This window comes from Diospyros lotus, chromosome 4 (genome assembly GCF_014633365.1).
Source record: "Diospyros lotus cultivar Yz01 chromosome 4, ASM1463336v1, whole genome shotgun sequence".
Classification (NCBI taxonomy): Eukaryota; Viridiplantae; Streptophyta; class Magnoliopsida; order Ericales; family Ebenaceae; genus Diospyros; species Diospyros lotus.
In genome coordinates, this window is record NC_068341.1 from 4,836,509 (window position 1) to 4,856,488 (window position 19,980).

At 34.7% G+C, this 19,980-nt stretch overlaps 1 pseudogene; it reads right to left on the minus strand.

Annotated features, from left to right (window-relative positions):
* Positions 1-153: 153 nt before the first annotated feature.
* On the minus strand, positions 154-18,237 carry LOC127799627 (uncharacterized; annotated as a pseudogene).
* Positions 18,238-19,980: the final 1,743 nt, after the last annotated feature.

Here is a 19,980-nt window from a genome sequence, read left to right on the forward strand (position 1 = left end):
TGAAATGCATGAAAAACAAAACTAAGATGATTGAGAGTTTCTAAACATAGAAGGCAACAAAAAAGCCTCAAACCAGCAAGACAAAGTAGAGCAGAATCCCGCCCACTGGAAGAACAGAGAATACAGGGGAAGAGGGAGAAGAAAACCAAAGAATAATGAAAAGGCTAATGCATGGAAGATGATGCCCCCCTGAATATGAACACAGATTTGTCCAAATAACCTGTACATTCCTTACAAAGAGTACAACAAATTGACAAACGATTACATGAAGAATTGAACTAATTTAGTGAAGTCTGTACTCATTTCCCAGTGGAAATAACACCCACAATGCCAAAGAAGGCAAGGCCCACTGAAACCAATTTTTCCATCCCCTCTTTCATCACCGTTCCGCGCCAATAAGATCCAAAAGAACCACCACACAAAGATGTACACCATCATAGCAATCTCCTGTTCTATTTTTTTCTTCTTTTCATGTCAACTATTTCGCAATGATATAGTTCCTACTACTTTTTCAATCATAAAATAATATGGCGTTAAAGATTTAAGTTTGGTATGACTCATCGGCTGTTACGGAAGAAGTTGAGATCCAAACGTCGCCTTAAACCTTCTATGATATTGTTAGAAGGGCTCTTTTCAACTGTTACAGTAGCCCTTGTGCCCTTCGTAGAATCAGCCATATCAGAACTAGATGAGCTTCTAACCCCATTTGACGAAGTATCACCACCGGCAGACGCCCCTGTACTTCCTGATTCATCTGAGGATGGAGCAGTAGTTGGTGATGGTCCCTTAGATGATAAACTTGTGTCTGGTGATGGGAGTTCAGATGTCAAATTATGCCCATTGGATACCGATGTAACAGAGGATTTTGTTCTTGACGACACACAATGATCTACTACCAGTTTCTGGGCAGGTTCTTCTTCAGGTGGAGCCTTGTCCGGACTGATGTCGGCATTGGATGGCTGTTCCCCAAGTCCATGCCTTGATATCCAAGTTCTTCAGGGATTCCTTCACTGCTTCCATGAACATCTGGAACATAAGTAACCAAGGTGGAACAAAGCATTAGTTTGAAGATGGCTAAGAGTGTGAGACCATTAAATCTGCATATTTATCCCATCACTAGGGGAAAATAACAAATGGAACTCACCCTTTCTTCTTCTTCTTCATTGGAAGGGAAATCGGCCAAATTATCAAGTGGGTATTCAACATAGTCCTCATCGTCTATTGATGTTGGGATATGAGGGCCATAAGGATGACCATTGGAAAATTCAAAGCTAATCATTTTGGAAGAAGATGATGGAATAGGCTTAGTTCCGGACCCTTCTTCCTGCAAAATAGCATGATGGATGTTAGTTCGTTCTTTAAGACATAGACATGTACATATACAGATATATCTACTTTCAGCAGCAGGAAAATTGTCTGAACTCTATTTCCTGGAGGAATACAAATTAGTCAGTGATGGCAGCTTTGGCTATCCAAAATTCACAGCAGGTTCAATTAAAATACAACCCGTGTACCTCATCATCACAAGCATTAGTCCTACAAGATTGGGTTGGATACATGATTTCTTGCTTCCGAATCATCTCTATCCATTGACAAATCTGTTATAAGATCATTATATCTCATGTCATGGCTAAAGATTTCTTACCAGTTATCTTAGATCTTCCTCCATTTCCTTTGTTGCAAACTTTTTTATTCCATTTATTCGCCTGACAAGTGCTTCTATTTATTCTTTCTCCACTTCTTGATTGTCTTCATGCATTTTATTTTGAATTGTCTTTTCTTTACATGGCCTAACATCCGAAGTAACATCCTCATCTTAGTTAGGCACAAACTTTGCACACCTTGGTATTTAACTACCAACATTCTAAGCTATATAACAAAGATGGGCTTATAGCCATCCAATAAAACTTCATCCTCAAAATTTCATTCTTTAATTATTGTAATCCCATTGCGTCCCACTTCCCAAACAATCATGAGTTCCGCTGTAACTTGTTCCACCACATTTTAGTTTTTTGAATTTGTACTTCTAACCATGACTTTTTCTCAGTTTCCTTGTACCCTGCCATGAAAGTGGGCCAATTAGAAGTATAGCACATTGTACCATGACCATGATCAGCATTCCTTCAGTATGCAATGGATTTGAACTACTGCATAAATATCTAACAGTCATAATATCAGCATGAAGATTCCTTGAATTCTACCTCCATATATGTATATTGTTTAAGATTACACACAATGAAGTTCCTAGCAAAAGAAAATTAAGGGCAAAAAACAAAAAAGAAATACCTCTGCTTCTGCTTCTGCTTCTGGCTTCTTATCTTTAGATGAGATATCTGGAGGGACCTGAACAGTTTTACCAAGAAACTTAAAAAAAAATAAAACGAAATATCAAATAAATTTTGCACTTAGCCTATATGATGACTCAAACAACCAATTTTTTAAGTTTCACTTTTACTTTTTTTTTTTTTTTGGAAAGGGCGGGTGGTTCAAACTAATTTTTAGTCATCCATCTTTAAACATATATCTCCCATATGTATTTCTCACGTCACCCATGACCACCCCTTTATTTTTCCAAGAAACATTCCATTTAACAAAACCTCCCAACTCCAAACACCACATTCAAGGTCTATTCATCTAAACAAAGTTGCACGTCTCTTATCTCCATATCAAAATTTAACATTCTGCAAGAAACACACACACACCAAACTACTGACCTCTGTTCGACTCATGGGTCTCTTGGAGCGAAGTTGGATAATTGCATCTTCTGTGCTGCTTGCTGATGGATCTACAGCCAATATAACCAATCAATGTAAGACCGACCCGGCCATAAGATACCAGGGAAAGAGGCAGAAAAGACTAGTTCATACCTATGGATGCAGTGAGATAATCATCTCCGTATCCTGCTCCATGCAAGGTACTCCAACTAGCCTGCATGAGGAAGAAACAATTATGATTTTTGTGCATCAGAAGTCTTTCAGTTCCAGTGAAATTTAAGCCCATAACAGGATGTGATTTTACTGCAACTTACATTGCCCAGATAATCATGTGTTTTACCAAAAAATGTCTCCCCAACTTCATCCTCTGGAGGTTGCAGTACGTTGTGGAAAAAAATATTTATGGAATCAAAATAGAACTGTGGGCGTGGAGAGTTGTGATCTCCCTCAAATTTGATTATATTCTTGTCCCCCTGCCAAAATCATGTGCTAAAACAGATGATAACAGCATGACAAAAAATCAATTCAATGCCAGGGAAGACATGCAAACCGGATCTTCTTTTCTTTTCTTTTTTATCTTTTCATAGGTAGATAGGCCACAACAACCAGATTTTCTTTGTTGTTGTTGTAAGTAGAAAGGTAAACCAGATAATAAATTGCAAATTCCTTAATTGTATTCAATGCATCGCCATTTTGCCTCAATGATGTTTCAAGATAAATTATGGGTATTAGCATCACTTTTGTAGAGCAATTTTAATAGACAACAGTACAAAAACATAAGACTTAATAACAAAAAACTAAGAGCCAAACTAGATTAAAATATTTTTGCACCAAATCTTAAAGATGAATTTTCTAACTTAAATATCTCATGTAACATGCTAAAAATTTTAAAGATTTTGCAAATTTCCTTCTCCACATCCCCATCCTCCCCCCTCTATCAAAAACTAAGTAACAAAGAAAAACACGTCACACAATAGGGGGGGAGAGAGAGAGAGAGAAACATATTGGAATGAAGATCAGCATTGATATTTCAAATTAACAGTTTAATTTTCAAGATAATTACTTTTGGATAAATTAATAATTCTGCAATCTATACATGATGAACTCAATGGCATCAAAGCTTTAGGAGTGTATTAAATGTTGCTACTAATAAGAAAGCACCAAAAGACAAACTGTCAAATGAATGCCCCAAAAAACACGTGGATGTAACAATTAACAAAATAAAAGTATTGAACTAGTAGGTGAGACCATAAATAAACTCTGACAAGTTGCTCTGATAAGCAGGAAGAGATCATACATTCTTACATGCAAAAAAAACATAAAAAAGTGTAGTGAACACCTGCATGATATAACAAATCCTTGGAACACTAAAAGTAACTTCAGGAGGCAATTACCACATAAACATCAAATATACGATCTGAGTGATGAGGCTGTATGAAATCATCATCAACGGCATGCCCCAATAAAACAGGAACAAAGCAGCACTTTGCCACCTAGAAAGCAAGGAAGCGAGGAAATCGCTAATGAATAAGCAACAAAATAGTAACCATTAGACATGCGAAGAAAAATCACGACTTCAGTGGCACTTGATCATAAATAACCAGTTCTTCCAACTGGTGCATCATAACTGCTACCTTCTATAGACAAGATTCACTGCCTACCACATTTTTATAATCATAACTATACCTGCTTAGAAGATATAATTCACAGAAACAAAACCCTGAGAGACAATAGGATCTCCCTTTCATACTACAGTTACATCCATATTCTCAAATGTTAGTTAGTGACCTCACAGGAGGTTAGCATTCACATCAAAGAATATTGGTAGGGTAATCAGTAGTCAACACTATAAGGACCAAAAAGGCGCTACTGGCTATTTGGCGAAACCTGGCATATAAAAAGAGGGACAGTGATTGGCATCACTCGCCTATGGATGCGCTCTGACCTACTGAAACAAAGAATCAAAAAGCATTCCAGGGAGGGCCCCATCTCATCCAAAGTATTGAGCAGGAGTTGCAATTTAGTTCTTGATTTTAATTCCCAAACAAGGCAATATAAAATTACCACAATATTATAATTGCTCAAACACATCAGGCACCTACAACATGAGAGAGAAAGAAACACATTAAGAAGAGACTGGAATATTCTCATTCACTACTGAACTAAGAAGTTATAAATTCATAGCCTAGAATTATGACATTAGCACCAGATACTATCAATGCCAGTGTACAATTGCTTCCAGTACATATTGCTGGAAATAACACCCCCCCCCCGGGGCACACCCACCACACCCCAATAGCAGCAGCAGCAGAAGAAGAAGAAACAATTTCATTAAACCATGGCAGAAACACTTTTACAGGTTTGGTTGGACATTAAAGTAACAAGTGTGGTTTCATATGCATACATGAATCAATGTTAAGCTGTTTGTAATAAGTGAACATAACTCTGAGAACACTTCAAGAAAAGACTGACACATCCATTTAGCAGGAGTTGTTGGCATTGCAAGTTGATGATTTTGTTTAGTAATAATGTAATGACCAACAAAAGCATAATCCAAATGATCAGGTGATCTGACAAAGCCATATTCAAATACTTCTATAAGTTCTGTACATATTCTACTTAATAAAGAAATAGTGATAAACCTTGATAGTGTTCAGCTCCATAATATCAAATTTGGCCTTCTTGAGAATAGCCCTTCGCATGTACTGGATTGCAAACTTCACCTAAAATTAGAAAAACAAAGTACGTCAAAATTCCATGCTTCAGGCCATGCATCCAATGCATGTGTGTCTTTGCAACTGAAATACAAGTATAAATCATAGAAACCTTGGACAGTAACTGCATTGCAATTTCAACAGTAAGTTGAAAAGAAAGAGTGTTTACACTTTTGAAAAGGCAAGAAAGTCATTGTCTAAACATGAAAATGTTATCTGCAAACTGATCCTACTTACAGTAAACTTAGGAATGCGAACTTTGTAGGTATCCACAAGTTCCATCATCAAGTCAACCAAATCAGAGAAGGGGCTGTCAAGTACCATCCCTGCGATTGAAGGATCTGCAGCTCCATACATTAAGCTGCAAATAACAATTCCTAAATTTAATAGTAAATAAATTGGCTAAAAGATCTTGAAATAATTCAGGACTAGCTGAATGCTTCATTGTTCTACTTATGCTAGAGAAGCAATTTGAGACCTGAAGAACCAAAGTCACAACATTGATTGTTTTACTTATCTTAGAATTTGAAACCTGAAGAACTGAAGTTATAACAGTGTTATTAAGAGAAATTTAGCAGTTATATTCTCAAAGTAATAATTTCTAAGCACCCCAGATGATCAAACAGGCCCAGGAGAAGGGTCAACTGAACCAATTATGTGGAATGGCACAGAAGAAAACGTGCATAGATAAATAATCATCAGAAATACTACTTGTACACTCAACTTTGATACTTGGGTTGACGCATGCATTGATGTATTGTACTGTGGGTCATATTAATGCAAATGTACAATACATTAGGCAGAGTGTCACCCCAAGTGTCAAAGTTGAGTGTCCAAGTAGCATTTTGAATAATCATATATAGTTTCTGCCGAATAATTCCTTTTGAATTTATTAGATTTGCATTTAGGACAAAAAATGCTCTGCTGCCAGGATCAAATTCTCCACACAAGATAGCAGATTCAGAATTGTCCTTGATTGCAAGGCATAACCTATGTCCATACACTTTTTATTCACTTAGAGTTTGCTCCCTTTTTTCTTTTTTTGTTAATGGGAAATACCCACTGCTACCTTTCTAATAATGTAGCTTCACTTATTTAACACACACCAACCCCCCCCCCCCAAAAAAAAAAAAAAATAATAATAATAATAATAATAATAATAAATGAATAAATAAAATGCAAACGCGGTTTCTGTTTTTCTTTTTCTTTTTCTTTTTTTTCATTTATAGGTAATACCTGCTGCTACCTTTCTAATAATACAGCTTCACTTTTGTATTTTTTTTTTTTCTGAACATGCATATACAGTTTTCTATAAACTAATTTAAAGTACATACTCACAATAGCATATTCAGAGAGCTGCCATTCTGGGCTCTCACCAATAGAACCAAAATGATATGTATGAAAATTTAGTGCCAGAAAATTTGTCAAGATATGGTAATCAAAGTAAAATAAAAACACATTAAGAGGCAGTTGCAGCCTCCATTAGCTGAGAAACCTAAAAAAACCTAATTCATTAATTAAGAGGAAACGACCTCTTTCTGCAAGGTAGTTCAAGATAACTAATTGCAAGGGCAAAGCTCATCTATATCTTCACAAGGCAAAAGAATCACTCCATCATCTCATGATTATAAAACCTTCAATCATTGTATCTATAATCATCCAGGCATTTAACAATATTTTGAGGCTATAACCTATCCAGTACCATGTCTGTCTTACTATCAGCCATTTTATCTTATTATTTAAGCATATGATCACTAAATTTGTGCACCATAAATGAAATCCATCATCATGCCATAGTAATCCCATAAATCCCTCTTGATAACCGAGACACACAACCTCAATGGATAGCCATGGAGTTTTGTGTAATATTTGCAAGTTGACAGATGCTATACCCAATGACACTCCAGGAACCCATATAAATTCAGTAATCCAATAAAGAAGTACAACTCCCTCATTCCAAACTAAAATCCCCTGTGACGCAAAATTATTCAGACAAACTAACATGTTACTTTTCCCATGCATATCCTGCATAGAGTTAAAGAGGACAAGAAAATAATTACAAACTTCTACATTAAAATGCATGAATCAAATTGCCATCACAAAATCAAATCTTTTTAGCAATTGGACATATGATAAATTTGACTGAGGAAAATAAATAATGGAGATTTCCTTTCAAGGAAGGTTTGTTAATTTAGCCAAAACAGCAGCCCTCAGCTTGATTGAAAGCCCGTGTGTGTGTGTGTTTTTTTTTTTTTAGGGGGGGGGGGGGGGGGGGGGGGTAGTTCTGTAAATGGAGGATTTGAGCTAACAAATTACTAAATTCAGGAAAATAAATGTCATAATGAATTTCATAAAAGATGCATAATAGAGGAATCAAATGGAAAGAAAAATCATAGACTTTGCAAAGTCAAAAGCTGAGAACTCTGAATCTGCATAAAATGCACCCCAAAGAACTCTGAATCTACATATAGACTTGCTTCTTCTTTGTCTTCATCTCTTTCTCTAGAGTATATTGCAAAGCAAGGCATGTCCAAAACCCTAGTCTTTAGAAACTATCCACAATTTTCAAGATAAGAGGCCAGCTTGGAGCAACAGAAAAGGCTTGGGCAGCCAAGTCTGACAAGCTTATATCCATTTGAGGGCATCTATCCTGTGCAAAGTCGAAGTTAGATCTATTCCCATTTTACTGCTAATACCATTTATTTCTGATTCCCACATTAGAGAAGGCCCCTTCTTGTCACTGATTTAGTAAAGCCTCTAAAACCCAGAGCTAACAACTTAAACAAATTGTTACCTAGGTAACCAAATGCATTAAAAGGGGGATAAAATACATAATATACTGTGCACTCTTGTTACATAGAGCAAAAGTACAGCAAGTGCTTGGAGAGAACCTAGTCACAGCACCCATTGAACGGCCCCACAAACCAATCAAAGAAACATCTCCATCTGCCCGTAGGTATTCCACAACAGCTCTGAGATCATCCTTCTGGAGGAAGAAAAACATAGGAACCAAAATCTGTAAGCTAGCAAGAAAGACTGATTATCTCCACCAAGATTAATAATGAATATTGCATAAAAACCAAACCCCCGCTTAACTATGTCCATGAGCAATTTCAACTTTGTAATTCTGTCAAACACCTATAGCTATATAGCTTACTCGTACTCCCAATAAAGATATTCAATTTCTGGTAGAATTCCACCATAGATGAAATTTCTGGCTTGACATATGAAACCTATCTATTGTTAATCTCTCCATTAGATAGACAAACAGCAAGAGAAACCCAGAATATCAATTAAAGATTTCCTTGTAGTTAACAAGCACCAATTCATCCAAAAGGAACAAGGAAAGGAAACTATGACTGGGGCTCAAGATGCCTGCTTTATAAAACTAAACTATAACTTTTTTTTTTTTTATAAAACTAAATAAATTGTCTTTGTAATCACCATTGTGTAAAATCAAATCAATTGTTTCAAAATCACCAAAATGAACTAAATAGTGAGCAACAGCATAGATCAAATGCTATTAATATAAGTGGAGTATGAATCTTAATGAAACATAAAATGCATCAAATACAGACAACATCTCATATATATCTTAAAAGTATAAATCTTTTTCTATGTACCACAAAAATATTATTTTCATTTTATTTCACGAGTTTTAAAGAATAATAGGTAAAGCATGCAATGCAGTTTTGATATTCAAACAATACATTTGATTAGAGCAACTCATTTGCTCACTGTTTTCAGGTTTTTATTTTTATTTCTATTTAAAAAGTTAACCTAATGAAAATGTGATCACAAATACCATTTTCGCAGAATTCATACTATAGGATAAAAAAATGCAGATTGCCCAGCCACTTACTTCATTCCACCCTAGAGTTACGTGCTCTCCTCCAGAGAGTCCAGACCCTGAGAAATCAAGGGTGAAAACAGTAATGTTTGAAGGCAATAATATTATAGCTGCTTCACTGGCATCCGTCCTGCATCCACTGGTAAAATCAAGACAAAGAACTCATTAGAAAATAAACTGGCGAACTACGTTGCTAAAGCTCATTCAATTATTTATCAGCTTAATAATTATCTATAACAATATTCAGACAAATCTCTGGTGTTTCCATTTACAAACAACCTCTCTATTGTTTAAAGTTTAAACAATAACATACAAAGGATTAAATACTGGCACTAACTGATTTATATCATCCCTCCCCCCTCAAAACTCTTTTGGGAGGTGGCCTAATTGACCCTATGAATGTTTTAGTTTAAGCCAAAAAAGAAGGTATTTTATGCATGTTCCATTCCTAGAAACATAGACATAAACAACTGAATGACATTCAATAATTTTTGAAAAATAAAATAAAATAGAAATGGAAAGGAGTATAACTCCATGGGCCCAAGCTAGCTCACACCAGTTTCAGGGAAAGGTTTATTCACTTTTGCATCACGTGACATATTTGAATTGGAAGGTATTTAGGAGTTTTTGAGAGTGTAGAGAGAATTTTTTTGGCTTCAGGGAATCATTCTCATATTTTTTTTCTTTTTTGGGTAAGAGAAAACTTGTCATTCTCATCTGAGTCTTAGTTGGTTTTTGTAGATGATTGCAAGTAGGTTCCCCTCTTTCAAGCTTCTTAAACATCAAAAAGAAGACATGTCAAAACCACACAATTAATTATGTACTTTATGTTTACAAATGAATGCAATAAATACTCTCCATAGGAAAGAAGTGGGAGTAGAAGTCCTTGACATGCAATTCAGAAAACTCTATCAATAGGAAGCCAAAACTTTTGGAATTCAAGATTCCGAATATTAAACAGTGCAAGGGGAAAAAACTGCTAAGAATAAACCCAAATAATTTTCTTCTATAACTGATTTTCAACTTTCCTATTTCAAATTTATAATAGAGTTCTAATTTCTAATGTGATAGACATTATAAGATCTTAAGATGGAGATGGACATGGGTGTTCCTGAACTTCCAAATAGTGCCTAAATTAAGAAAGTCAAGATGTAAAGAGTGTGGATGTTTGACACAGAACAACACATTCCTAGAAATATTTGTGCTTCTTAGCTTGTTTAATTATTTAATTGTATTCTATTTTTCTTTATTTTTTTCCCCAGCCTTAAATCTTGGTTTTGACTGAACCTCAAGCTATGAGATATTTATTTTGCAACCTTAAGTCTGTATACTTTATTGTCTGCTTGAGTATGTTTATTGTATAATCCCCACTTTTAGTAATAAAATGAATCACTTCCTTCAAATAAAAAGGAAAATTAAATGACTAATTGCTTATTAAATCAGGCTTAGTTACTTTACCCAAACTATAAAAATGCGACAAAAAGGGTAGAAGAAAAACATGAGTATAAAAAAATTTGCCGCTGATAGCCTGGATCAACTAACATACAGTGTCAATACAGTTTTGTAATGATCATATCAATTAACATGGCTGTGAATTTATTTATCACCAATAAACAATCTCATCTCTGTACCTTAAGCCCAGTGAACCAAAATATGCATTTGCATAGATAATAAAAAATCAAAACCATGTCTCCTACAGAAACTAGGTAACTTGTATGGTTGGACAGAGGGAGGCAAGAAAGGAAAGAAAAGAAAATGAAGAGAACAAAAACTGGATGCCATTCTATTCAATGGAGCCACTAATTACCTAATTGGAAAATAATGTCCTTTTTGGTTGGCATCTTTCTTGAAGTTTTCTCTTTTTGTGGTTACAATAACTAGAAACAACGGCATGTGTGTGTCCTATGGATATTTATTTTCTGACTTCTCCCTTTTTCTTCTATGATCGTATCCTTACTTTATCTGTCTGATCTGTATTGATTTTTTGCTTTATTCATCTTTCTTCCTCTTTTCTTCTTCCCCTCTCTACCTTGCTGTAAATTTATGAAAGAACTTAAACAAATAGATTAAGTTCATAACTGGTGGAAGTTACAAGAGATATCAATTTAATTTCCATCTTTGCCCTGCAATCAATTAAACATTACTCAAAGCAAAGATTTTTGAAAGAGTATATACATAGACCATATAAGGGCAATATTGCTACATAAAATTATGACATTGCTTCAAAACTAGGGAGCGCAAAATTGATATGTGTATAAAATAGAGGTGTGGTCTGTGCAATGCATGTGCAGTAAAAAAAAATTAAAAAATTCAAACTAAGGTTCATTGGATGGTGATGGGCAGTGGCACTTTAGATTTTACTTTTTGCAGGCAAAATTTAAATAAAGGTAAACTTTGGTATAGTTGTAAATAAGTATTATAACTTAGAGGTCATGAGTTCAAATCTTGGTCATACATTTCTTGTTTCTCAAAACAAAATATATAGAGGGTATTTTGGAAATTCACTTTATTGACACTTTACCAAGGCTTCATAACACCAAAATGCCCTGCTTGCTTATATAATAGAATAGATTATTTAAGGGCACAATTGTTGCATAAAGCTGTGACACTGCTTCGAAATAGGGAGCGCAAAATTGATGTTCTCACCTTATTAAGAGGATTCATATACTCTATGGAACTTTTCAGCTTTTCATAGTTGGTTTAGTATTTCAACACCTTTGAATCTTCTGATTTGTTACAACCAACCACCTCATTTACACTAATACATATGTATAATTATGCAAACCTACTTTTACAGCTCTCACAACTAACTTATAACTACCACTTAGCAACTAGCATACCAGCAAATGAGCAAAATTTACCGCATGGTAGCACATGAATGTACCACTCTTGGATTCCTTGAACCCTTTCATTTAACATACAGTCTATTATTATATACCTGTAACAGTCCCTAAATAGAGAGGGCCACACTAGTTTGATGAAATTTTATGCCATTTTAAACCTTGGTTCCATAGCAAGTGCGATTAATTTTATTCTTTTCATGAGAATAACTATCTAGCAAGTGCAGACCTCAAATTCTTCTTTCAACTATTAAATTTTGTTCTCACAGGATAACGTTTACAAAATCTGTGAAATTGAGTACCTAAATCAAGCCTCTAAGAAATGAGATCAAAATTTCAATTCAACCATATTTACTTGCTGACCTGTTTCCATGGCAGTAAATTACACAAGGGAGAGCCTTTCCCTCTGGACGAACAATAGGTATATAATGACTACACTGGAGAACATCTCTTCGACTGTTTACAATCTGCATAAATTTAGAAAAAAAATAAAAATAAAAACAAAGCTACTTAGGAAATAACAAATCTGGAAATAAGAAATAATTATAGAAAAGCCAAGGGCGATTAGAAGTCTAGAAATATAATAATCTTCAATAGAGGAATGATATCAATGGTATGATAATTACCTTAAACAAAGTTAAGGGGTATAAAATTATAAGCAACCTCAATCATTGGCTAGAATTCAATTTCTCAGAATGCAGTAGCAAACCAGGAATGTATTATCTTGTATGAACATTAAAAAGAGACATATATAAAAAATACAAAAGCAATATTGTCAGGTACCCAGTCCTAGCTTATGGTTTTCTTCGGAGATAGAATTGAAAAAGAGGGAGAAATAGACAGAATAATAGGGGGAGGCAGAGAAATGAGGGAGAAATAGACAGAAAGTAGGGAGAGAATAGGAGAGAAAGAGAGAAGCTGGAATTATAATAATTCTGATATGATGATCTTGATGCTGCGGGTTCTAGCTTTATATATAAAGCTATCCAGCAGTTTTTACAGAACGGTTACCACTACTCCACTACAAATAACTGCTCCTAGATCACTCCATAACTAAAAATAAAATCAATAACTAACTCCTTCTGCAAAATAAAATAATCTGCTGAAAAAATAAATTAATCTGGATCGTGACATTCCCTCCCCCTTAAAAGATTTCTTGTCGCCAAGAAATCTCAGTAACTAGCCACTCTGTCTTCACTCTTCATCCAATCCCTGCAACGTCTTTCTCTTCTTCTACTATCCTGTCATCCACTTCAATTCCTTCATAAAATTCTTGCATATTAAGAGAAAGGGGCTGACATTCATTAGTATCCATTACTGCCAAGTTAAGCCACTCTAGGCAGAACTTCCGACCATCCTCTAGGGCAACATATCATGTTTCCCTTAGCTCCATTCGCTCACAGCTACAGCAACAAGGAGTCCCCTCATATTCATGAAAAAGATTGTACTTCTGGAACCAAAAAGGATGCAGCCTATATTCAATTAACCCAGCATCATTTGTTGGTAAAAAATGTTTGCAAACGTCACATTTTGGATGATAGAGCTCCTTGTAGCAAGACTTATGAGAAGGATAATTCCCAGACATAGAGAACTCATAATCGCAAATTGGTTGATTGTAGGCATGGCATATTCTGGATGCCAAACTGCACCCATGTGATTCAGGAATCTTCCATAAGTCTTGCTGTTGGATTGGGACTCAGTGTTACAACCAGCACATATCCTAAACCCTGTTGAATTCAAGCATTCTTGTATAGTTTTGGCAGGCTGTTCGTCTTCTTTCAATTGGGACTCATTATCTTCTAGAATGTGTTTAGCCTTCTCCTTCAACAGAAAGTCCTCTGGCAAGTTGAATTGCGGAGTTCTATGAATCACTCCATTTCTTGGCAAGAGTGGAACTGATCTTTCTTTAGAAAGAAAATCAGAAGGAAGGCTTACTTGATACAATTTTGAAAACATCAGCATAAATTTCATCTAACCTGCTATGAGTCCACAGAGGTCTCCAATTTTCTGCCTAACACACTGATCGCCTCCAATTGTGTCATTCGGGTACCATCCGCCATAGTTTCAAAATTTGTAGATGCAGGTTGCAATCCGAGAACTGACTGCTTTGATACCAATTGTCAGGAACCCAATCCTAACTTATGGTTTTCTTCGGAGATAGAATTGAAAGAGAGGGAGAAATAGAGAGAAATGAGGGAGAAACAGATAGAATAATAGGGCGAAGCAGAGAAATGAGGGAGAAACAAACAAAAAGTAGGGAGAGAATTGGAGAGAAATTGGAATTCTAATAATTCTGATCCGATAATCTCCACACTGCGGGTTATAACTTTATATATAAAGCTATCCAGCAGTTTTTACAGAGCGGTTACCACTACTCCACTCAAAAAACTACTCCTACCACTACTCCACTACAAATAACTGCTCCTAAATCACTAAATAACCGGAAATAAAATTAATAACTAACTCCTGCAAAATAAAATAATCAGCTGATCTGGGTCGTGACAAAAATCAACACGAAAATTGCATGGTTTCATAAGCTTGTGAACCTAGCATGTGACTTCACTCCTAGGAATTTGTTAACGCCAAAAACAGAATAAAAATTAAAAATAATATATAATATATCCAGCTTGCCCATCTAATGGAGTTCGAATTTGTTAAATGATGCAATGCAGAGTGGAAGCAGACTGTTGCAAGGGGTTATTCCTTATCATCCATGTCATGAGGACTTGAAGAGAGAAAAAACTCACATGTTTGACTAAAGACAAGGATCATATTGACTTTATATATATTTTTTAATCGCTTTACAATGATACAACCTAAACAATTACTGAAGTTTTTTTTTTTTTTCAACTTTTCCATGATTTTTATAAGAAGAGTCCATAATTTCAATTCAAGAGGATATGATTATTAAAGTTGGTTGGATAACTGTCACAAGAAGTTTTTTTGTTAACAAAATCCTATATTCTTTTAGGTGGTGAATAGTAAAACTAATAGTAATTAGCTCTGAGATTTTATCAATTTCAAGAATCTCACACAAGATATCACAATTGGAGAAACAACAAAAAGAAAAAATGCAGCCTATACAAATCAATATTATTGTGAATTAGAGCAACAAGCTCAAACTTGAAGGTTGCAGTTAGCATCCACACAAAAAACTAATAGCTCAGAAGTGAATCACTAAGTAGGTTCAGAGAGAAAGAAATGTCCTTAATCACAGCACCAACTATTAAGCAACAAAGAAAACAAACAGTTGGAAAGAAAGTGAAATCATCAATTCATCATGCATGTATTGGCTGAAACAAAGAAGATGTTAATACGTTAAAGAAGTTGAGGTACATTAAGAGCTGACACTCCAGCCAAAAGTTGAATCTTACCTCTACATCCTTCCGCTGGTACCATTTTCCTTTCAGTGTGAATTCTTGATCTAATAGGTCATGTTTCGGGTCATACTCAGCTCTGCAGCCCAACACATAGACTATTCAATTTCTAGATTAACTTCTGCAGCAGGTAGAAACACTAGGTGTATATGGGTGAATTATTACTAAGGTCACATGGTTACCTGTAACCTAAAATAAAATTGAAAGCGTTACAAACAATTTATTTAACATGAGAGCCAAGAACTTATATAGGGTAAATCACACCAAAGGACACAAAACTTTGGCGTCTTTTTCAATTTGGTCACTAAACTTCAATTCCTTGCAAAGTGATAACAAAATTTTAAAATGTTTTGCAATGTGGTCACTAAAGTGATTTTTTGATGGTTCCTAGCCAAAATTGTTGATGTGGTGATGATGTGGTGCTGACGTGGCGATGATATGGCCATTGCCACATCAGCAATTTTGGTGAGAAATTGTCGAAAAATCACTTTAGTGACCATATTGCAAAACATTTTAAAGTTTTGTGATCACTTTGCAAAGAATTGAAGTTTAGTGATCAAATTGCAAAAGACACCAAAGTTTTGTGACCTTTGATGTGATGTACCCAACTTATATATATATATAAATGTACACTGAAAAAGGATGTCCTACTCGCTAGTTTAAACTAAAGTTTTTATGTATTTTACCTAAAGAAACAAAGATTTGAAGAACTAAATTTTTGCTTAAGATTGAGAGAATAAATATAAGCGCAACTTAAGATACAGTTTTAACTTTTAAGAAACAACAGAAAATTAAAATTAAGGATGTCTTGACACTTATAGAACTAATTAACAGTATTTTGAGCCAGTAAGTTCTGTGAACTTCAACAGAATTTAATAAAATAGGTTTAAGCAATTCAGGTCTGTACGGTTTAACTGCAATACTAGTGCAAGAATATAAAAATGGTAAATGATGCAGGAAAAGGCCATCAACAAAAAAGAAGATATAGGTCATACAAATGCAACTGCCATCATAGTGTATTTTGTGTGGATTACTTTTAGAAACTTAGCCAGTCAATATTCTATCAAGCACTAAAAGATAAAGCATAGGCCGAAATGATAATTACATATGCCTGCATATATAATTCTACAAACCACCAATTTTCCATGTCAATCCAATCAAAACCAATGGAGCTCAAGTTTCAATTTGTAAATACAAAATATTAAAGGAAAAACAAAAAATATAAAATGAGAAGTTCAAAGAAACAAGATATAAAATGCTACGTTGACAACTAAACAGTAATAAGACCTATATCCTAATCTCCCGTAGATTAGTTTACAAGAGACCGTAAAACAAAAACAACAATCCAAGTGGAACAATTTGACAAGGGAAAGGACTTCATTTCCGGCTAAATCAAATAAGCAGCACTAGTAATTCCAACAGCACATATTCAACAAAAGGAGAAAACTACAGAGATCACTGAATCAGGAATTGAATATAAAACACATTGAACAAATAAGACAAACTAGGTATGCTTCAGTTCCAATAAACCAACAAGAAAACTATATATAACCAGAAAAATTGGAACAAAATGTGAAAACCTACAACAAAATTAATTTAAACAACAGCAACAACGTAACATGCCTTAATCTCACTAGGTAGGGTTGGGCCAATCATCTCAAGTAATTATAAAACAACATATCAAGCTAGAATTTAACTTCATAAGTCAAAAATAGCAGAATTGCTGGCAAAAGATACTTCATTTTCCAACTAACCAGAATGTCAGCGGTTGGTGATTTGAAACCCCCAAATATTCAACCAAGAAGCAGAATTAGCTAGGTTGCTAGAAGGGAATCATACTGAATCTAGAAAACATCGAACAAAAAACATAAACCGTTTACAGCTGACCTTCCGGGAGGGTGGGGGAGGAGAGAGAATGCCACCCAAAAAAATAAACAAACCCCAAAAATCAAAACAAGCAATGAAACCCATAATAGAACTTAACTTCATACGTCAAAAATTTTTGGCAGAATTTGACAGCGAAATAACATCTTTTCCAACTAATGAAACATTCAGAGCCAGTAATTTGAACCCACCCAGGTAAGCAAAATGACAAAACATCTGAGATTCCCAAAAGGGTATTGAATCTAAAACACATCGAACAAATAATATAAACCATGCCTGCTTCTTTCAACCCAACCAAGAAAAAAACAGAAAAGAAAAGAAGCCAAGAAGAACAAATGAGAATGCCCAAGAATCAAACAACCATCAAACGCCACAGAACTGAATTTTAGTGGAAATTTTTCAATAAAAGGTTAAACTTTAGGAATGCCCATTTGCACGTGGACGGAGCATAGGCAACAATTCATGTTTCACACAGAAAGACTAACGGAGAAACTGAGAGAGAGCGTAGAAAGCGGCGATTATTGCAACCTGGGGGGCCGAATGATGAAGTTGATGAGCTGCTCCATAGATCTTCTTCTTCTCTCAATGTTTCTAGGTTGTTCTAGTTGTTGCCAAACTATGCGTGCGCATGTATGAGTGTGATTGAAATCACCGAGGGCCAAAGGCAGGGGAAAGAAGGCAGTGGGTGGATGGATAAAGAAGGAATTTTTGCAAGCAGTGAAGATGAAGAAGAAGGAGAGAAGAGAAGGATCGGACTTTGTTTTTGGTGGTGTTGGCGTTGGCCTTGGAGTTGGTGTTTTTCCCCATTTTTGGTTTCTTTCCTAGTAACCAAACAAATACACATTACAAAATGAGATTTTTTTCCAAACCAATTGCTCCCACCCAATTCATTGCACTCTGTCACACGTGCCGGCTGCCAGGTGGATGTCTCTGCTCACACGTGCCTCTCTTGTTACCCAGAAAGTTAAAACTTTCGATTCAATTACATCTGCCAATCTCTTCTTTTATGAAAATGCTTGCGATCCAAACTTTAGCCCAAAATATTCCTTTGTTTAATAAATATATAAACAAAAATAATGACAGTTTACCTCTTCCCCCCGCCCACCCTCATTTATTAATTTCAAGTTCCCGTCGGCTGTCACTCACCTTTCAATGGAACCACGGAGTGTTGCCAAAACACCACTTTGAGCATGTGATTATCTTTATTTGTTTTGTTTGTCAAGTAGGAAAGGAAAGTTCCCAAATTTGCTTCCACAATGGCAGAGCCACATACAAAGTTGTTTCTATTTTCCCTTATCTTTTCTTTTCTTTTTTCTAAATCAAAAGGCCATTTTGGAACCATAATTTGTAAAGGGCAAAAAACAAGAAAAGATTATTCATCTTTTCAAAAAAATAAAAGAATCATGATAATAATATATTCTCAATTATTCATCTTTCACATCTAGCTTTGAATCTAAATATTTTCATTAGAATCATAATTTTTTATTTTTTATCAATTATTTTACCCCCTTTTTAGTACTTAAGGCTATAAAAAATATTGTATACAAGACTAGTGTATATTTTAAATTCTTATTTGTCAATGATACAAGTAAAGGTAAATTAAAATTTTGTTTCTTTCGCTAGATCCACTCAGCATAAGAGTTATTTTTTTATAATTAATGTAGGGTTGTTAACTATAAGAATGACTAAAACCACAAAATTATATTGTTTTGATTTATTTACTTTGATTGATATTTTAAATTTGTAGCTCAGTTTTTTTATATAAAAACTTGGTTAATTTGATTCAATTAGCAAATTATTCTATAAATGACCAAATTAACTAATTGCTCATCAACATAATTAATTATCCAGAAAATAAACTCAATGCTAACCCAAAAGAATTTCATCCCAATTTGACGTGGGATTAGTTATTAGAGAGAATTAGTCAAACAAAACAAATAGTTGAGAGACAGAGGAACCACAAAATAAGAGAGTACATATTTTTTAAAATGGTTTAGCTGATGTTGGCTTAGATTTCATTTCAACTACCACTGACTTAATCATCAAAGGAAAGCCTTTTCAATATTTAATTAACAATTTGGTGCTTGAAAGAATCCTATGCAAATGATGAATTTGGTGGTTAATTGCCTGCATGATAATGAATACTTTATTATTGCTATTTTTCTAACTATGCAGCAAAGGAAAGAAAAAAGGAAAAAAACTATGAATGAAAAATGGAGTTATTATTTACTTAAATTTAGTATTTCGTCGTGTAATTTTTCAAATTAGGAAATAAACAATTAAGTAACTTTTAAAGGAGTTTTTTTTTTTTTTAAATATTTTGAATGATCAATATGCTAACTCGAATGAAATTAACAGGTAAGGTTTTATTTCTCTAATGACCTGTTAATTAAATTTCTCACTCAACTCTTAAAGCAAAAGAATTCAAGCAACATCAATCAGTGTAATGGCAAGGTAGCATGAAAGCAAAGCATATTTGCATCAATACAGCAGACACCACACAGGCTCTATACCGGGGGCTTTAAGAATAGTTTGATGAGTCTTGTCTACCAATAATTTGTAGGGTTTAAGAAAGTGAATAATCTCAGCCAATGGATCCCA